The sequence below is a fragment of the Petaurus breviceps genome, unplaced genomic scaffold, assembly GCF_028583685.1.
Source record: "Petaurus breviceps papuanus isolate PSGF00001 unplaced genomic scaffold, PetGlider_PUasm1.0 90564, whole genome shotgun sequence".
NCBI classification, from domain to species: domain Eukaryota; kingdom Metazoa; phylum Chordata; class Mammalia; order Diprotodontia; family Petauridae; genus Petaurus; species Petaurus breviceps.
Window position 1 is genome coordinate 439644 of NW_027187275.1, and position 19990 is coordinate 459633.

At 39.4% G+C, this 19990-nt stretch overlaps 1 pseudogene; it reads left to right on the plus strand.

Moving 5' to 3' along the window:
* The first annotated feature begins 550 nt into the window (after positions 1–550).
* Positions 551–1530, plus strand: LOC138142348 (mitochondrial fission regulator 1-like; annotated as a pseudogene).
* The last annotated feature ends 18460 nt before the right edge of the window (positions 1531–19990 follow it).

The following is a 19990-nucleotide window of genomic DNA, read 5'->3' on the forward strand; positions in this document are numbered from 1 at the left end:
TTTCCTGATTCCAGGCCTGGTGCTCTATCCACTGCATCACCCAGCTGCCCCTCTGGCTTCCTTTACGTAGTTACAACTAAAATCTCACCTTCTACAGGAAACCTTCCCCAACCTCTCCTAATTTCACTGCCTTCCCTTTGCTATTGTCTTTTATCTCATATATAGCTTACTATATATATATATATATATATATATATATGTATATATATATATATATATATATTTGTTTGCATGTTGTCTTCTTCATTAAATTGTAAGTTCCTTGAGGGCAGAGTCTGTCTTTCACTTCTTTCTGTATCCCCAGCACTTAGTGTAGTACCTGGCATACAGTAAATACTTAATAAATATTGATTGATCAATTGACTGTAATATAATAGTGCAGAATGGTATCTAATAAATGCATCCAAGAATTGTTTTAACAGTGTTGTTTAGTCAAATCTAGTGAAAGAGGCGCTGACCGTTGTGACAGGTCTGTTTATGGACCATGTGTTGATATGTGTGTGTGCTTGAAATGTTGGAAATAATAATTTGTGAAGACTTTGTCATCTAGATGCTTAACTGGATTAAATGCCTAATTGGCATGATTTATGAACAAGTTGGAATAAGCATGGAATCAGTACTCTGGTCAGGCAAACCATGTGGTTCATCTTCAATCATTGTAAGGAAACTTGGTACTAATTTATCTCTGATTTGGTTCCAAGAGTTCAATTTCAGCTTATCAGTCATTTGACAGAATGAGATCCTTATTCTCATCAACACCAAGAGGAAGCAGTGGCCTCTTTTACTGATGTGGGATGGGTCTCCAGAGAAGAAGGAAAGGTTTCCACAAGGCTAAGCACAGAGGCCCTCCAGATGAACTTCATTTCTTTGAGAAGCCCCCAAACGGACAAGTTTCTTTACCAAATCTCTCCTAGGAAGATGCAGAGTCCAAAGTGACAGCTTTAGCCAATGATGATCGGTGCACTTGAACATGAATTGGCTAATCTCTGGGCCAAAATGGTGACTTTGCAAGAACAGCAGAGTCACGCTTTAGGTGGATTAAGTCCCACCACACCTACAATTGCCCCAACATTATAGGCTACTCCACTACCACCACTACCACCTTCCTTCATGGGGACTACACGGAAGTGTATCTGTTACTGACCTGATTAAAGAGAGAAGAGAGAAGAAAAGTAGTGCTGGAAAGATACTGATAGAAAATAGCCCAAAGAAATCCAAAGTGCCAAATATGCTAGAAATCCTAAAAGTCCCCAACAACAGAAAACTTCAGTCTGTGAAAAGATCAGAGCAAGACTTAAAATCCAAACCAGTTGACTCTGCTGACCCTGCAACCCTAATTGCAGAAGCTTTGAAAAAGAAATTTGTTTCTCAGTCCAGAAGTGATAGCAGAAACTGAAAAATTCATTTTAACATCTGAAACAAAGACCATCTCAGAAGTGATATTGTTTAGGCCACACATGCTGAGGTCTACAGGACAAAATGAAGTCTTTAATTGAAAATGTTTCATGTTCCAAAACAGACACTAAGTAGAAGGAAAAGACTATTTTGTTGAACTCTTGTTTAGTTAGGGTTAAGTGAGACTTCTAGAAATTAACATTATTTAGTAAAACCTTGACTTTTATGTTCAATGTCTGCCTGTGAAACCAAAAAGTAAATTAAACCATGACAAAAACACTATTTTTTTGTTTCTTTTCTGAAGCTACTCATGTAATATGTAGATTCTGACAAGTTTTAATGTATCCAAATTGCCTGGATTTAAATTGTCCATTTTTTTTTTTTACTCATCACCATTAGGGGTCTTTGGTCATAATTATTTAAAAACTGTTTCCTCCATCATAGGGCAGGGGAAGTTTTGGGGCCTGCAATGATGTGACCAATATAGATCATATATATTATTCTTCAAAAGACAAAAGAAGAAAGCAAATAAACACAGTCAACTGGAACCAGGAAAGAAATATACTCATGGAATTTTTGGTGAGAAAGGTATGGAAACTGTTCCTTTAGCCAGTCAGTCAGTATTTGTTAAGCATCCAGTATGTTCTAGGCACTGTGAAGATATAGAGTCAAAGTGTAGTCCCTGCCCTCAAAGAGCTCACAAGTGAATGGGGGAGATAACAAGCAAAGTTGAACAAGCCAGCTATACACAGGATAAATAATAAATAATTAAGAGAGGGAAAGAATTCAAGTTGAGAGGGGTTGGGAAAGGTTTCCTGAAGAAGATGGAATTTTAGCTGGGACTTAAAGGAGAACAGGGAAACCAGGAGGTAGAGAGGAGGAGAAGGGAGAATGTTCTGGACACAGTAAGAAAATGCTTGGAGCTGAGAGATAGAATGTCTTGTTTATGGAACAACAAGAAGGTCAGTGCCATTGAATCAAAGAGTATTTGGCTGGAGGTATAAGAAGACTGAAAAAGTAGGAGAGGACTAGGTCATGAAGGCCAAACAGAAGATTTTGGATTTGATCCTGGAGGTGATAGGGAGCCATTAAAGTTTATTGAGTAGGGGAGGCATCATGATCAGATTTGCACTTAGGAAAATCATTTTGGTGGTTAAATGGAGGATGGACTAGAGAGGGGATTGACTTGAGCAGAAGGAAGAGGAAGAGGAAGAGGAGGAGGAGGTCATAGTAGCAGCAGTAGCCGTAGAAGTTGTTGTAGTTAGCAGTGGCAACAGTGGCAATAATAGTGGTAGTAGTAATAGTAGTAGCAGTAGTAGTAATGATGGTGGTAGTGGTGGTGATGGTGGTAGCAGTGATATAGATATTTAATATTTGCAGGGGCGGCTAGGTGGCACAGTGAATAGAACACCAGTCCTGGAGTCAGGAGGACTTGAGTTCAAATTCAGCCTCAGACACTTAACACTTACTAGTTGTGTAACCTTGGGCAAGTCACTTAACCCCAATTGCTCTGCCTTCCCCCTCCAAAAAGCAAAAACCAAAACAAACAAAAAAAAAAGATTTGCAGAGCACTTTACAAATGCTATTTCATTTTGATCCTCACAACAGACCTGGGATGCAATCATCACCTATAGTTTACTAATGAGGAAATTGAGTCTAAAGAGGTTGGTTTGCCCAGTCACACAGTTTGTATCTGAGACAGGATTTGAACTCAGACCTTCTTGACTCCAGGTTCAATACGCTATCCAATATGCCACCTAGTAGTCCAGGGTAAGTTACTTGCAGTCTGTGCCTGTTTCCTCATCTGTAAAATGAGGGATTTTGACTCAAGGACCTCTAGGGTCTGGGTCAGCTCACAATCTACAGTCTTTTGATCTCAAGTTTAACCTGTCTGGACTTCAGTTCTCACCTATAAAACAAACAACAAATGATTTTCAAAATGTTTTCTCCTTCTAAAATTCTATAATTTACAAATTTCTGAATTAGGTATTTATCAATTCAATTCAATGCTACAGGCAATTTGTTAAGCACTTGTTATGCACAAGGCACTATGCTCGATGTTATAGATACAACGATAAAAGCAAAAGAATTCTTGCCCTCAAGGAGTTTATGTTCTCTACTCTACTCTCTACACTTTCCAACCCTGCTGATGCGAAATGGAAAGATGATGGCCCTATAAACTTTAGAAATAGGTTACAAAGCAAGATAGGGCAAACTCCATAAATTGTTTGGATTGTTCCAAAGTAACACACTTAAAATGTTTATTCTTTTTGACTAACCCATCTCTAAGCTGGAAATCCCTTAGGGAATGAGTAAATTGAGAAATGATCATCCTCGGAAGTGAAGGATAAACTCAGTGGAATGTTTATGTGAGTTTTCTCAATAGTCTTGTCCAGTGTGAAGCCCTTTCACGTATGAGGTCCCTTGAATCTGTCCCCAGTATTCTGTAGTCCTGTTGCTGTGTCACCAAGAAACAAGTCATTGACTGAGAAGTTTGTGGGTATGACCCAGCTGCATTTCTAGCATCACAGCCAAAATCATATCTTCCTTCCATTATAAGATGATTTTCAATTCCAGACCATGGAGAAGGGATGACTACTGCATAATGGTGATTATCTCAAGAAGATCAGAATAAACTGAGAGTTTATCATAAAGAATGATGGTCAATGGTTTTCCATCTCCTGCAAAGTCTGAACAATGAGAGTTCAACTTTCATTGGAGCATAAGAGATTTTGTTTCCATCACAAGACAAATTTGCAATACTGTGTAGTAGAAAAGGCATTGAACTGAGAGTTAGGAAACATGGCACCTAGTTTTGACTTTCCCAATAGTTCTTTAAGTGTCCTTGAGCAAATTACATTACCTTTCTAGGCATCATCTAAAAAACAAGGGGGTTGACCTAGGTGATGATGTTGTTCAGTCATTTTTGAGTTCTGTCTGACTCTTTGTGACCCCATTTGGGATTTTCTTGCCAAAGATACCAGAGTGGTTTGCCATTTCCTTCTTCAGTTCATTTTACAGATGAGAAAACTGAGGGAAACAGGATGAAGTGACTTGCACATAGTCCCATAGCTAGCAAGTGTCTGAGGCTGGATTTGAAGTCAAGAAGATGAATCTTCCTGACCTCCAGACCCAGCACTCCATCCACAACCTAGCTACTCCAAGTGATAACACCTAGTCTTTACACAGTTTTAAAGTTTTCAAAGCACTTATCTCATTTGATCCTCACAACAACCCTGAGAGACAGGTACAATTATTGTCTCCACTTGTATTAGGAGCACCCTAGCACACCCAGGATGGCCTGCTAACACAGGTTCTTTGATCTGCTTTTAAAGGAAAGACTGCAAAAGGGGGGTTAACAACCCTACTTTCAATTATTCATGAGTTCAGGGGGAAAGTCAGCATCCTGAACTTGGAGAAAATACAAGCAGAGAAATTAGCACAAAGACCAACAGACAGAGCTCCAACCCTCCAAGTAAAGCAATACTGCTATATATTTTACATACCTCACTGGATTGAGGGAGTACAGATATCTAAGCAGTTGGGGGGGAGCACTGAACAAACGGCTACTCAGAGCCTCAACCAAGAAATCAAAAGATCCTTCTCATGAGCGAACCCTCAAAGCAAAATGCCACCTCCCAGAATATATAACAGACTCGGCATCTGATTGGCTGAGTGCCCAGGAGCTTGAAAATCCTTATGCCCCTTCACTTAATTGGAAACTCCCCATAGCCCAGGATCTAATTAGCTCTGGGCCAGGGCTCTATGTGCCAATTACTGGGGAGGGAAGATCTTCAAATTCCCTTAACTTTACACCGCTTTATGGATGAGAAACCTGTGTCTGAGATTTTAAGTGACTTGCCCAGGGTGATGCCACTAATAAGAGTCTGGGTTAACTCTTCCTGACTCCAGGTTCAACTGTGATACCCTTTGGCTCCTTCCAGGTCGAAAACGCTAAGATTCTATGTCTTCACAGCCAGGATTGCTGCACCTGAGAAGATGATAGAATGCCTCCAAAAGTCTTGCCTACGTATGTTGCAAGTTTTCCTTTCCAGGCAGTGGAGTTATTCCAAAAGGTTCTTCTCCAGTCATTCATCTTGAGGCAGATGTGACCCTGGGTTCTTCAAGGCCAAGCAAGTGGAACTCAAGCTCTGGCCATTTCCACCAAGTTGGGAAGTCTTTGAGTAGTTTCCCAGAAAGAAACTGTGTTTCTCTCATCTGCAGATCCGCCAAACTAAATTTGGAGAAGTTCATGACCAGGTGGCCACAGAAACTTTTGGCCATAGCACCTCTTGAGGATAGCACACAAAATTGTAAAGGGGCCTTGACCTGAACTGGTAAAGGGAGAAGATTACATGGATTCTTGAATTTCTGAAGTGTATCTTCCGGTGCCTAGCACAGGGCTACATACACAGTAAGTGCTCGATTAATGTCTATTAAATTGAACTAAATTATAAAATGGATAGATTCCTACCTCGTTGGAAAGATTTGAGTGTTGTCCTGTTTTTTCCGTTTGGTCAAAACTGTCTGCCATGTATGCCCTACCCTATCATATTAAATTGTTATATAGCCTTTATGAAATATTTCCTTGTTTACACAAAGTCCCTTTTTTTTGGCCCATCACTGAAGAGAGTGGATTGTAGCTTCTTATCTTTTGGATATCTCTTTGAGCATTCCTCCTCTTACTTTTGAAAGTCTCCCTCCTGCCCAAATCTCAGCTGATAAATGACTTAGCTGTTCATTTCAGGGCTGAAGCTTCCAGCAGCCAAGGCCAGAGTTTCAGGTATGGTCAGAGGAATGTCTGTGATTTCCCTTCCCAAGCCTACCCTTTTCTGACCTGAATACACCCACCTTGATGATCTAAGTAGAGTGGCAGAGAGTCTAGTTCTTAATTACTAAGTCTCTCCTCTTTCCCAGACATCCAGCCAACTTTGGACAGCAGGGGTCAGAAAGCCATTCAACAGTTGTGAGAGTGACCAGTACCCACAATGATTGAGTCAGGCAGGCGATGAAAGAAGGGCTCATTCCTGGCCCCACTGCCAAGGTCCAGCACCATCTGAGTCCTGGGAACAAGATCTTCTTGCTAACCATGAGCCACCCTGGCTGGAGCTGAGAAATCCTGGGCTGCATTTCTTTGAAAAAAATTGGGTTGAGACTAATTTAATATAACTTTAACCCTTTCGTGTCTGTGCCACAGAATTGGCATACCAATATTCCTTGTCAGGAGCTAAGAACTATTTTTTAATCTACCCCTTCTCTGAAGCCCTGGAGTATTTATTGTCTGCCCCATTCATTTGGTACAATGAATCCACAAACAGACTAGCATTTATTTTGTGCCTGTGATGCACAAACATTGTAGGAGGGGATGAGAAATAATCAAGTATTTTCCCTCAAGGAGCTTGCATTCCACTTGGGAGATACAATTTATACACAGATAGAAAATAATATAAATACAAATAATACCCCAAAATGCAAAAACAATCTTGTTTCAGGAGAAAGAACCAGGGCTCTACCGTATCTTCCTTCCATGAAGGTGGAAAACAACTTGCTCAAGGGGCCCAAGAGAATTATAACATAGGGAGGATGTACAGTAGGCCAATAGAGAGACATAGAGATATGGCTAATCTCAAACCTCACATAGTTCCCCAATCCCTTCTATTTGGGGTTAGAATGTGTTTTGGTAGTTGTACTTATATATAGGTTCATCTGAGGTCCCAGGAGTTCACTTGTGAATATTTTGATTGTAAATATCCTAATATTTAATGAAGATCTGACTTGGGAGATGCTGCCCAGTTTTGGCATTCTGATACCAACTCAGCTCTTCTTTGCAAATTACCACATGCTAGGAACAGAGAGATTACCTCTAGGACTGAGGCAAAGCACCAGCCTAAATAGTTGCCCTTTTTCAAATTTTTTTCTCAGGTAGGGACAATGGATAATTTGGAGGATTTCAAAGTTCTTTTATGGGACAGGTTGCTCTATGGTATAATGGCTGGACTTCTAGAATCTGAAGGATTTCAAAAGTTCTGAGTTTGAGTCCTAATTGAGTCACAATTCCATTTTTGTTGAGGTGTGAAGAACATGATAGATGGCTTTAAGTATTCTAAGGGCTCTCTCTTAAAGAATCACAGAATTTGAAAATTGGAAGGGACCTCAGCCATCATCTAGTCTAGCCTATCCAGGAAAGGAACGTCCTCCATGACATCCACAAGAAATCATTCTGCCTCTACTTGGAGATCTCCAAATATCAGAACCCGACCCCCCTCCTCTCTGGGCAATCCCTCCCTCTTTGGGATGACTTTCTTTGCTGGCAGGTGTTTTCCTGACACTATGACTCCCACCCATTGGTCCTGGTACTGACCTCTAGGGTCAAACCAAACAAATCTAATCCCTCCCCCTCATCACGGCCCTTCAAATACTTGAAGACAGCTACCATGTTGTCCCTTTAATGGATCTTCAAATGCCATGGACTGTTAGATGTATTTTATGGCTCTAGAAGACAGAACCAGCAGCAGTAGGTGGAAACAAAGATGGGTCTATTTCAGCTGGATGTAAGTCTTATTAATGGTTAGAATGACAGAAATGGAAAGGGTTGCCTTGGTAGGCTTTCCTGCACTACAGGTCTCCAAGTAAAAGCCTTTTGTGATGACACAACCATTTGTTGTCTATGCTGTAAAACAGTGATCTTTAACCTGCCATCCCAGAAGTCCAGGAGGTCCATGGGTAGACTTTAGGGGGTTCCTAAACTTGAATGGGAAACTACTTATATCTTTATTTTCACAGACCTCTAACTGATATTTAACATTTTCTTCTATTAGGAGTATAGACGACAACATTTTTCTGAGAAGCCCATAGGCTTCACTAGACTAACAAAGGGGGTACTGATATGAAATAGGTTAGAGCTCTTGCTATGAAAGGTACTCAGGGGTTCTTAACCTGGGGTCCATGAACATATAAAAATATGATAGCTACATTTTAATATAATTGGTTTTCTTCATAAACCTATGTATTTTATTGCATGTATTCGAATACATTATTTCTAGAATAACAAGCTTCATAGTCTTCATCACCAGTGCCAATGGGGTACATGACACAAAATGGTTAAGAACCCTTTTACTAGATGGTCTCTGAAGTTACCACAGTATTCAGCATGGAATCTGGTGCATAGTTGGCATAGCTTGTAGACCTGACCTGAGGTCCCTTCCTTCTGAGGTTCAGAATTAGAATTCTGTATTCTTAATTTTTTCAATAATATTTTATTTTTTCCCCAAGTACATGTTGAAACAATATTTTTAACATTAAAAAAAGTTTTGAGTTCCAAATTCCACCCTTCCCTCCCTCCCTTCCCCCCCTTCTTGAGATGGTAAGAATTCCGTATTCTTTAGAAGGAGAGATAATCTTTGGTATTACGAATTTCCTGTGGGAGTGCAGATCATTCTTCCAGGCATCCTTGTTTACTTCAATAACATCTGAGATGCCCTCTTACTCTTGTGGTTTGGAAAATTGGATTCCAAGTTTGAGTCTTCATCCTTGTGGATATTTCTGTCACCATCTGTTTTAAGTGAAGTGGTGAAATGTATTGGCTTTCTAGTACTTCCCTTCCAATCCATTAATTCTAAGATTTGGGCTGTTTGCAAATTAGGGATAAGTAAAATGAGTGTCACCAAGTAAGTAGACTAGCTAATATTCAATAGGGAGCTATGTAACTCAATGAACAGAAGTCAAGGAGACCTGAGTTCAAATCTGACTCCAGATGCTTACTAGCTCTGTGACCTTGGGCAAGCTGCTTAACCTCTGTCTGCCTCCTTTTCCTCAACCTTTAAATGGGGATAATAACAGCACCTATTTCCTAGGGTTGCTGTGAGGATTAAATGAGATGATATTTGTAAATTACTTAGCACAGTGTCACCCTGGCACATAGTAGGTCCTTAACAAATGCTTGTTATCACCAGAGGGACATGTCTGCAAAACAGGTACCTGGCCATACAGTTACTAAAGAGGAAAGAACATCTTAAGCCAATTGTTGACTTCTGACATTGTCTCCAAAAAGAATTTTTTTAAGTATAAACCACTATACAAATCTTTTTTTATTTAAAAGATGAAGCTCTTTCTAGAGTTAGCCTATGGTTTTCATATTATAATCTGAATTCGGACCTCCATATTGTACAAGCATAAACTATTATCACTAATGAATAATTTCCAAATTATTTGTGTTCCAAAACTATCTGGTTTCTTAGCCAAAGTCTCTGGAGATCAAGATAGGCCAATGCTAAGTCCTGGATGGAACTTCCACACATAGTGCCATGGAGGAATATACCATAGGATTGAGATATTTCTAATGGAGAGCCAATGCTTCCACCAGTCAGTCAGTGGAAAGATAAGCCTGGAGGCAGATTGATTACATCTCTTTAGCCACGTGTGTTTCAGGAAAAGAAAAGCCTTTCAATTTCCCCTATCTTGAACTAGTATATCAGAAGATAGAGAGAGCAGAGAATGGAGGGTGAAATTCCTTGTTGGTCTAAGTTCACTGCCAGAGTAAGCACTAGAAAAGGCAATTAATTTCTCTAATGTGATAACACAGATGGTGATAGAAAACATCTGTGGGAATAAAAACTCAAGTTTGGATTCAGATTTTCCTAATCATGAGATTATCAGGGCACACCAGATATGACTAAAACAAGCGGCACTGCCTGGAAGAATAACACGCACTCACTCCCACAAGGAATTCCTGACATAGACAATAATGTCTTCCTAATGGATGCAAAATTCTCATCAGGTTCAAGCCTGGCAATTCTCAAGCCTTCGTCCCTATCCCTTCTCATTTCACCCTCGTTATACTTTGGCACTGTCTCTCCCCTCAGCTTTGTCATCTCCTCAATCCCCACAAGCTCATAGAATGTTAGGGTTACATTAGATCCTCTAACCATACTCTCTGATTTTTACAGATGGGGAAACTGAGGCCCAGAGAAATGAAGTAAGCTGTCCAAGGTCACATAGCTAGGAAGTGACAGAGGCAGGATTTGAACCAGGTCTTCCAACCCTAAGCCTGGAGCTCTCTAGGAGTAGAGCACCACATTTGAATTCAGAGGACCTAGTTTCTAGACCTGGGACTTCCACTTACTACCTTTATGACCTTGGACAAGTTGCTTTGCTTTCAGTTTCCTCACTTATAAAATGACAGAGTTGGATTCATTGGTGTCTAAAACCCTTCTACCTCTAAAACCATCATGGGAGGGGGGAGGGAATAGAGGGAGGGAGAGAATTTGGAACTCAAACTTTTAAAAAATGAATGCTAAAAATTGTTTTAACATATAATTGGGATTTTTAAAAACACCTTATTGGTTGAACTGAGAAGCAGAAAAAATCTTTATGTATTGAAGAAATTCTTGTCACCACTAAAATGTAAATTCTGTCCCCATCCCTAGAAAACTATTAGAAAGAATTCCTTATCCTTCAATAACTCTGATGACGATGATAATGATGGTGGCTGGGAGTTACATAACACTTAAAGGTTTTCTTGACATATAGAATCTCATTTGATTCTCATAACAACCCTGTGAAATGGAGCTATTATTATTCCCATTTTTCAGAGAAGGAAATTGAGGCTGAGAGAGATCAAGTGACTTGCCCATGGTCATACAGCTACTAAGTTTCCAAGGTCAGGATTTGAATCTGACTCTAAGCTCAGTGCTCCATCTACTATGGCATCCTGCTGCCAAACCAACTGAAGTTCACCCTACCTTCACCCTTAAATGAATTGAGGAAGATGCTCCTGTTGTTTTGGCTATATTAGCTTCAGCATGACCTTCACTCCAAAGTGCCCAACTTTGGGGGCAAGGTGCCAGGGTCTGATGCCTGATGGGAAGCCAACAACAACAATAACAAGGACAAAAACAAGTCACACATCTATGAATGAATGCTTTTCTTAGTAGCTGTTAAGTTTCTTGCCATTTTCATAAAGATAATTCTCCTTAAAACAATAAAGTTTTAATAAGTTGTGGCATATGATTGTGATGGAATACTATTGTGCTATAAAAAATGATGAGCAGGATGGTTTCAGAAACACCTGGAAAGACTGACGTGAACTGATACACAATGATGCAAGCAGAACCAAAGGAACATTGTACACAGTAACAGCAATATTATTGTATAATGATCAACGGTGAGTGATTTAGTTATTCTCAGCAATACAAAGATCCAAGACAATTCCAAAGGACTCATGATGAAAAATGCTATCCACATATAACAGATGGAGTCTGAATACAGATTGAAGCATACTATTTTTCACTTTCCTTATTTTTTCATATTTTGGGGAGAGAGCTCTGTTTTCTTCCACAGCATGACTAATATGAAAATATGTTTTGCACAACTAACTGCACATGTATTACCAATATTAAATTGCTTGCCATTCTCAGGGAGGAGGCAGTGGAAGAAGGAGAGAGTTTGGAACTAAAATTTTAAAGAAATGAATGTTAAAATTGTTTTTACATGTAATTGGAAAGAATATATATTTTTAAAAATAGCAAAGCTCATACCAATGGATTTGGTTTTGGTTACATGTTTCCTATTTTTGGCTTTTTGGAGGGGGAAGGTAGGGCATTTGGGGTTAAGTGACTTGCCCAAGGTCACATGGCTAGTGTTGTGTCTGAGGTTGTATTTGAACTCGGGTCCTCTTGATTCTAGGACCGGTGCTCTATTCACTGTGCCACCTAGCCACCCCTGGTTACATGTTTCTTGTTGGTTTGATTTTTTAATTCAAGTGAAACATCAGAATTGCTGATTCATTTTGGAATTTTTTTTTAAATTTCTGTCACCTCTACAACATACCAGAATTGCTACTCAGTTGTAAATGGGTTCCATGAATTTGCATTCTCATTAGCAAGTATAGTACCCTGAACATAATACATGCTTGAGAAATATTTGTAGAATTGAATTAAGTTGAATTGAGTACTGTAATAATAACCTTTTTTAGGATAGGAAGATCAGCAGAAGAGAGTTGCTCAAGTTCTAAGCAAAAGAGATCACTCTTTCACCAAAGGATTGTAACAAAGTGGGAAGAGACAGATATTACTCTGGATAACAGAGTTAGGATTCAAAAAGATTTTTAACAGGCTAGAACATTGGACTGAATCTAACAAGATGAAATTTAATAGGGATGAATGTAATCTTACCCTTGGGTTCAACAAAGCCTGTTGATTGATTGATTTCTAATTCCAAGTGTAGCATGCTAACCATTGTACCACACCCCACCTCTAGTTTTCAAGCCAACATTTTAGCAGCCTGGTGTGAAGAAACTGCAGGGGCATGGGGCTCGGGAGGGGAACTGAACAGCAGAACTTCCCCATCCAGAACTAGCTCCTGTTGGCCCCATTTTATTTCCATTGTTAGTCCAGAGTCAGGTCAAAAACCTCCTCTTAGTAATCACTACTCTGACTCTCAGTGACTCTCTGTTTAAAGAGTAAATGAATAAATGCACATTTGTTGCTTAACTGATTCTAAGTGCAGTGTTTGTATCTGAGTGTTAGGTTCCCACTGAAGTTGCTCAGACCTCAAAAATATTTCTAAATAAAAAAATATTTCTAAATGACTTATCTTTAAATTACAAAGCACTTGAACCACTTGACTGCATGCCTAAGATATGAATCTCAGCATACCTTACATTACAACCTTCATGATACAGATTTGGCTCCAGTTCAGGCCAAGCTTGGTTATTCCTATAAAGTCCATGCTTTTGACCAATTACTCTAAGGAATGTGAGATACTGAGAGGATCATATACAGAGGCAGGAGGCTCTGTCTCCCACATGCAACTATCTCTCCATTGCCAAGGCAGACAGCCATCATTCTGCCATCTTAACGATGTGATCCACTCCCACAGGCTGGGAATACTTATTCCCCCAACAGCAAAAGGGAGAATAAGAGAGGGAAAGGAAGTAGAGTAAATTCAGGTTTCCTTCGGGTCATATAGGGATTAAAGAGGTAACTGTGGTGTAGTGGATGGAGAACTGGTATTGGAATCATGGGTCCAAGTCCTGTTTTAACACATATGATTTGTGTGACCCTGGGGAATTAATTTAGTCTCTTAAAATTCCTCAGAAAAGTTTTTAAGACCATAGGTTACAGATGGAAAACTGATCTACATTGGTGAAGGAAATTTCCACAGTGAAAATTCCCTACACTGATAAAATAACAGGCACAGAACTCTCCCCTCTCAAATGCCCATAAATGTTGGGGCACCCCTCTCTGTTCTCCCCTCTTTGGAGACTCTCCTAGAGCATCAGGGTTGACTTCTCCCTGAGTTTTTGAGCCACTCAAATTCAGGAATTGGTTGCATAGAAGCGCAGAATTCAGAGAAATCCAAACCAAAAGAAGTTGGAAAGTTCCTTCTGTTGTCCTTCCCTTTGCTCCTTGGTTTCAGAGTCTGGCTTCATAATCTTCCTTGTCTCTGCCTCTTGGATTCTCTAATTTCTCCCAGTGCTCAGCGCAGAAGTTGTCTTTTATGTGAAAGCCTTTTCTGATGACCCACTTGTGGGTGCCCTCTCTCCCAAAACTACCTTGCAATTACTTTGCATATATTCTGTATATAACTACGACTATCTTAATAATAACTACCCTGTGAGACTAAACTATTTGATAGAGCTCTAGACTTGGAGACAAAAATGCCTGGGTTTGATCCCACCTCTGACAGTTACCAGTTGTGTAATCTCAGCATACCTTACATTACAACCTTCATGATACAGATTTGGCTCCAGTTCAGGCCAAGCTTGGCTATTCTATGAGAGGGTCTCAGCTTTTTCATCTATAAAACAAGGCAGTTGAACTTGATAACTTCTTACTTATAGCTTTAAATCACTGATACTCTGTCCCATTTTTGTCTTTAGATCCCTAGAATTTATTGCAGTGTCTGGCATGAAGGGGTAGTGATCGAACCTGTAACTATATTGACATAGGGAATTCAAAGGGGAAGGGAATCCTTTTTACCAGTAAAGATCAGCACCTTCTCTGAAAGGAGAGCATTCTAGTTGGCAAACTGGAAAGTAGGAACCTCTCCTTGCCTAGAGCACTAACAAGTTATGTGATTTGCCCAGAATGACATAAGTAGTGTCAGAGGCAGAATATAAACATAGGTTATGATGCCAGTTCTATAGTGAATGAGACATGCTGCCTGGGACTTAGTAAGTGCCTACTAAATGTTTGTTCATTGACTGATTGATCACAGAGCCCAAGTCCATATTCTTTCATATGTATGGGATCTGAGGTAGGGGGATTAATTAAAGGTTTATGGAGAATAGGACATATTTGGGAGAAGAGGTCCATTCCACAGCAAAACAGACACAATACGAAAAAGATCAGCTTCCCCTCAAATTTTTGATGTAAGACACAGAGAGTAGTTACTCCAGAAAACCTAGCCTAGCTCTGTCACCCTCAGTCATGGTGGCTCTATAAGAACCTAATTTGTTCTGAGGCAGACTGAGTCTTCTGTGCTAATAGATCAACCAATCAGTCAAAAAGTGTTTATTAAGTTGCTTCTATGTGCCAGCCATTGAAGATACTAAAGTTAACATAAATAATCCCTGCCCTCAGGAGTTTACATCAATTAACCAAATGATTGCAATCAATTGGTCAACAAACATTTATTAAGTACTAACTATGTAAGACAAAAATGAATTTGTCTTAATTAATTTAATTCTTGCCTTCAAGGAGCTTACAGTTTCCCTGAAAAGAAGGGAGGAAACTCGTATACATCCAAGTATATACAAAATTAATACAAGGTAATTTCAGGATAGTCACTGGAAAATCCTTATATAGGAGGTCGCTGGGGTGGATCCCAGCCAAATCCTAAGATCAATTCTGTAATCAGTGAGGGTTTTCCTCAGGCCTTCCCTTTTCCACAACTGAGGTAGAATCAGATTAGGCCATCTGGATCTACTTTGGAATAAACAAACTCCAGAGTTGAGGACTAAACCCAGAACTGGGGATATGTGTCTCTAGATTTCTAGGGACTTGAGGTAGAACTGGAGGGAAAGGGAGAATGCAAAAGAAATGGAAGAAATCCAAGAAACGTATAGAAAGAGACAGGAATGTGATAAAAGATGAAAAATGGTTGGAACAAAAAGGATTAGGATTTAAAACCTTCTCTCTCCAATTTCAGCTGAAATCACTTTCCTATCTACTGCAGTTGGAAGTATTTACTGGATTCCATTCTAGGCACGGCAGCTAGGTGGTTCAGTGGATAGGGTGCCAGACTTGGAGCCAGGAAGATCCAAGTTTGAATCCTGCCTCATATACTAGTTGTGTGACTTTGGACAAGTTACTTAACGTCTTCCTGACTCAGTTTCCCAAACTGTAAAATGGAAATTAAAAACAACACCTCATGGAGTTTGTATGAGGATCAAATGAGATAAATATAAAAGGTGCTTATGAACCTTAAGGGCTACAGAAATTCTAGCTATTATTTGATCATTATTATTACTATATCATGGGAATTCCTAAGAAGATCTAGGTTGTTAACCTGGATTGTCTCTTAAAAAACAAGAGTCTTTAAGAAGATCTGGGTGAACTTATACAGGGTGTTTACTTCAGAAAGACAATACTCACAGAATGGCTTTCCTTACAGGGAGTGTACCTTATCTAGTTGAGAGGATGAAATTGAGGCCTCAGAGATCATGAGAAAATAGTCTGAGGGTGGGGTGTCAATCCCACAGAAATAATCAATTGACAATCTGAGATGAAACCTTCATAGAGCTGGGTCCTTCCCCTCAGAGATTCTTGACCACAATTGTGTACAAAAGCCTCAGATCCACCTGCCTTCCAGTAAAGGTGTTTCTGACTCACCAGGTGACTGCAAGGTGAGATCAAGGAACTAAAGAGCTGCCTGTCATCTCTAAGATGACTGGCCCACAACCTGTCAATGGACATCACAGCTCTATGGCTGTAACTACTGTATGGCACAGTTTCCTAACAGGCTCAGCCACAATGGCCCCAAAAGCGGCCAAGTTTCAACTTGAATGCTGCCTGGTTTACTTTCTTGAGAGATCTAATGGTGGCTTCTTCCTGATTCTCATAAGCAGGAATTGGATATTGTTATGTATAAGTCATATACAGGATGTATGTTGTAAAGCCTGCCCCAGAACATGAGCTCAATTCAACAAGCATTTTTTTAGTGTCTACTAGGTGCAAGGCATACAAAGGCTGAAACTAAAGCACTTACTATCTACTAGAAGGGGAAAGGTGTCAGACAATGGGTACACAGATAACTAAATATGAAAGATGCACGAAGTAAACAGAAAGGGGGGGGTAGAAGATAGATAACAACTCATCTTTAGAATTCAGAATTTACCACTGATTCTGTCTACACATGTGAAAGATTGAGGATTTTGTTAGAAAACAGTGTGAGAAGTCCTTCCTTCAAAAGAGATAATAACTATGACTCATGCTATCTGTCAATAAATCTTAAAGACTTGTTTGAAGTATATAGAGGCTGGGTAACTTGCCCTGGGTTACACAGCTAAAAAATGCCAAGGGGTGGGAGGGGGTGGTGAGCGTAGTTCTTCCTGATTTCAGTACTCTACTAACTACACCAGGCTGCCTCTCTATGCTTAGACTATTGTACATAGTAAACATATGGTCTGTATTGTATATATATATATATATTTTTTTACATATATATTCTATTGTATTGTATATATATATTCTCTTTTATTTATGATGGGGGGGGAAGAGTAGGTGATTTCCAAGGTTTCTTCCAAGTAAAATATTTCACGACTCTATGATATTATGATATATATCATCACCAAGACTGAATTGCCAGATCTTTGGGGTAAGGGATGATATTTTCTATTTCTTATGTCCCTCATTTTTTTGTTGTCTTTTTGAAGGAGGGAAGGCAGGGCAATTGGGGTTAAGTGACTTGCCCAAAGTTACATAGCTAGTAAGTGTTAAGTGTTTGAGGTTGGATTTGAACCCAGGTCCTCTTGACTCCAGTTTCGGTGCTCTATTCACTGCACCACGTAGCTGCCTTCCCCCATTGAACTTATCTGATATGTGCTCCAAAAATCAAAGGAAAACAGTGATCACTAAGAACTAGCATGGGTTCATCAAAGACCAATCATACTAATCTAACATCATTTTCCTTTTTGACAAAGTTATTAGATTAGATCAGAGAAATGCTATCGATCTAGAATGCCAGGATTTCGATAAGACATTGGCAGTTTTCCACAAATGATATCCTTGGGGCAAAATGAAGAGATGTAGCCTAAATGATAGAATCATTTGAAGAATTCAGAACTGGTTGGATGACTAGACCCAAAGAGTCATGATTAATGGATCATTAATGAAGGACCCTAGGAATCTTACCTTGACCTGTTCTACATTTTTATCTATAGCTTGGATGAAGGTCTATATGGCATACGTATTAAAAATTCAGGTGATATAAAGCTGAGAGGGATTGTTAATCTATTGGATGTCAGATTCAAAATGACGTCAGCAAGTTAGAAAGCTAGGCTAACTCTAATAAGATTTGGAGGGAGGAGATGGGGGAAATGTCTGGATTTATTCATTTATCAACTTGCATATTATGGTCACCTGGAAATATTAAATGATAGTGATAAAAAAGGGAAGATTCACTCCAGTATGATCAATATACTCTACCTGGAGAAAGGATCTATCAAAGCATTTTGGAGACTAGCTTCTGAATTTAGTTTTTCCTGATTCTGAGTCAAAGCTTCTTGGTTACTTTCTAAGTTATCATAACTTGCCTTCCATATATCCTAATTTGCTGTTTTAAAACAATTTCTGCTTCCCCCTATCAAATTCCAATAGTAGGTGTTTTAAAAATGCAGTCCCATTCTAATAGGGAAATGTTTTACGTGATTGCACATATAAAACCTATACCTGATTGCTTACTATCTCAGGGAGGAGAGATGGAAGGATAGAATTTGAAACTCAAAACATTCTTTTTTTATTTTTTGGTCAAAACATTTTTTAAAATGTTAAAATTGTGTTTTCATGTATAACGGGGGATAAAAAGAAATATGCATGTATGTGTGTGTGTGTATGCAGTCCCATCCATCTATACTACTAGGAACATGCCTGTTGATAATCAAATTCTGACCTTCCATATCTACAATGTACAGAAAGTCAATCATTCATTCATTCATTCATTCATTCATTCATTCACTCCATTAATTAATTCATTCAAAATTATTCATTGATGTGTATCCACTGCCTTCTGGGAGAAAAATAGTCTTACTACAGTCCCACATTCATCCAGTGGGATGTTTGTTAGAGTCTATGTCATTAATGATGATAATAAGATCCCTAAGCTAGATACATAGAGTTGCATTTTCATCCAAAGCCTGAAACTTTGCATGTGAGGGTAAGTGGTGGGGATGAGTGCAATGGAGAGATTTCTTAAAACCTCTTGGTGATTAAAGCACCTTGGTACCTCCCACATTTTTCACATATGAGTCTTCAATCACAGCGAATAGTGGAACTTGCATGAGGCAATCAGCCCAAAGAAATGTGGTGAACGTGATGCTTCCCACATCTTTCTTCTTAGTCACAGAATCCAGCAAGAATGCATCAATCTTGAAATCAGCGATACACCGATTAACAATTTACAGAGTATCTGTACTGATCAAGACACCATGCTTAAATCCTGTGGTATATACACTGTGGGGGAGGTAACATGGTCTCTACACTCAAGGAGCTTACATTCTCTAGTTGGGGAGAAAAGACATCTCCCCATTTTTTTTTTTTGCTTTTTTGGGGTTAAGTAACTTGCCCAAGCTCACACAGCTAGTTTGTGTGTGTGTGTGTGTGTGTGTGTGTGTGTGTGTGTATGTGTGTGTTAAGTGTCTGAGGCTGGATCTGAACTCAGGTCCTCCTGACTCCAGGACCAGTGCTCTATTCACTGCACCACCTAGATGCCCCATAATGATAGCTACTTTTTAAACTGAAGTTTTGAAATGTTTAACTTAAGCACTGAAAAAGTATTTCCATAGAACACAAAAAGAGGACTGTTTATAGAACCTTGAATCTCTATTTCATCCTACTTATATCTAGTATAAGTGAATTCCACACGTTACTTTAAAAACTATCCCACTTGTTTATGTATTCTTCTGAACTTGCCTGTGTTATGTGAATTAAAAATATATCTATAGCTATCTGTCTGCCTGCCCATCTATCTATCTATCTATCTATCTATCTATCTATCTATCTATCTATCTATCTATCTACCTACCTACCTATCTCTCTCTCTGTCTGCCTGTCTGTCTGCTTGTCTGCTGCCTGCCTATCTATCTGCCTATCTGTCTGTCTATCTAACTATCTATCTATATTTCAGTGACCCAATTCCCTAAATCTATATTACTAACCCTCCCCATCCTCTCTAATCACCATCTGTCACCAATTATTTTTAAAAGGGAGGGAAAGGAAAAACCCTTGAAATGAGTAACTACAATCAAAGAGAAGGAATCCACACATCAAGCACGTCCACAGATGTAGATCCCTTCTGCACCTTCAGTCCGTCACTCCTCTGTCAGGAATGGGCAGCACGCTTCATCACACGACCTCTACAGATGTGATTCATGAGA